Source organism: Pinus tabuliformis, chromosome 3_1 (genome assembly GCF_031772625.1).
Source record: "Pinus tabuliformis cultivar Carrire ecotype Pingquan chromosome 3_1, CPIR1, whole genome shotgun sequence".
NCBI classification, from domain to species: Eukaryota; Viridiplantae; Streptophyta; class Pinopsida; order Pinales; family Pinaceae; genus Pinus; species Pinus tabuliformis.
The window spans coordinates 480,529,354-480,531,321 of NC_142301.1; the positions used below are offsets into that span (position 1 = coordinate 480,529,354).

Consider the following 1,968-nt stretch of genomic DNA (forward strand, 5'->3'; position numbering starts at 1 on the left):
TTTAGAAAGTGTTCGGGTATGACTGAATGCCCAACAGTTGAAATTAAAGGGGAGTGTTGAATATGTAATTTCAACCACGTATGTACTGGGCCCAACACCACAGTAGCGAAACCAGAAACCACCCTAACGCATTTCGAACCGCTTTTGTGGTGAAAGCAGTTTCTGTATAATTGATTCCGATACAATCAAATCTTGCCACGCGTCCTCAACCAATTCCACTTCCGTACAGGTTTATCGAACGCTAACGTTCAGCACAAAGGAGCCTCCCGATATTCTTGTTCACCGTCCGATCGCCTTCGTCATTCTCCGCCGTCCATCAACCAAAGTAGCATACGAGCCTGCATTAAAACTTTGCGTGTAGTAAAACTAAAGTTGGGTTGACCGCAGTTTTTTTATTAACGCAGTTAATAAATTGTCATAGTGGTAGGTAGAATTCTTAAGTTTTTTACGGCACGTAAAACATATTGTCTTTGCTTTGGGAGTCGTAGTTTTTTTTTATATGACTTTTGTTTTAGGGTTAATATATCTATAACGAGCGAAATGAAAAAGAGCTCGTGCGATGTAATGTTTAATACACAAGGGTTAACTAGGGTTGACTTTCAAAAAGAACCTATTTTTTGCACAGCAGTGCAATGCGTAAATAAAAGAATGAAGACGAGCGTGTGAAGCAGGGAGCATATACCGCACAGCAGTGCGAACCCAAAGAAAAATCAGGTTGTAATGTAAATTTTTATATTGTCCAAACGAAGGGGAGCAGGCATATAATTTTTCTTGGCAAGCATGTGTAAATTTTTTTTTTTTTCAGCAGTATGTGAAAAAAGACTTTTACACGAGTAAGTGAAAAAGGATTTTTACAGTAGTTTATGTAAAATATTTTCACAGCAGTAAATGTAAATGGGTTTTTACACACCAGCAGTGTAAATTCTCAAGTGGAGACAGAGTTTTGTTGAATGTATTTTTGGTGAATCCCTCTCAGTAAAAGAGGATGAATATGTATCAGGCATTATATTTTAATGAATAGAAATCATTTTCTGGGTATGTAATACTCTGTTCTCAGTCATTTTTTTTAAATCTTCCCTGTGCAAAAGATCCTGTGGAGAGAAGAAAACAGAGCATTGCCTCTGTGTGTGTTTTTTTTTGTTTTTGGGATTTTACCAGAAAAATCCCCAACATGCGAGAAAATTGGCAGTTATGTTGCTGCTGCAAGCGATCGCTTGGCACTTAGAGTTAGAGGGTTTGAACGAAATTGGAATGTTGAATCCGCCAATGAGAGAGATTTTATAGAAGTCCACATTCTCGGCTTCATTGACACTGTACTCAACCATAGTCACCGGGGGTGTAATGTTTTGTACATTCTCGCACACCCCGGTTGTGCAGGACATTGGGAAGACACACCGAGTGCACCCCCAAAATCTGCTATCTGTCGACCCGGCAGTGAGTGGAATCTTCCACGATTGTCCTGAGCCCAGCATTCTATGGGCCTGCATTTGTGTCCCGGCTGGCCAAACGGAGAATTGGCACTCATTCAGGAACTCAATGGTCACACCTCCTGCTCCTGCGAGGATAACAAATACAGTAATAAAGTTAGACTCTTCAACATACATAAATATCCAATTTGCAGTTATTACCTTGTATAACCCAACTGCATAAAGTTGCCATGAATGCCAGAGAAACTCCCTTCGCACTTTTGCAGTTATTACCTTGTACAACGCAACAGGAAAGCACTGCCATGAATGCCAGCGAAACTCCCTTAGCTATGGCCATTGCAAACGCTATGGCTTGAACATTTCCCCAGCAAAAGCCATATAACGCGTCTAGAACAACAACCAAATTTGAATAGTTCTAGTTTGACGCGTCTAGAACAACAAATTTTGAATAGTTCTAGTTTGACTAATCGTAAGAGTCATTCACAACTGGAACAACAACCAATTTTGAATACTTCTACCTTCACTAATCATAAGTCATTCA

General features: G+C 39.9%; 1 pseudogene; it reads right to left on the reverse strand.

Annotated features, from left to right (window-relative positions):
* Window positions 1–1,151: 1,151 nt before the first annotated feature.
* Window positions 1,152–1,764, reverse strand: LOC149187878 (osmotin-like protein OSM34 pseudogene; annotated as a pseudogene).
* Between the last annotated feature and the right edge of the window lie 204 nt (window positions 1,765–1,968).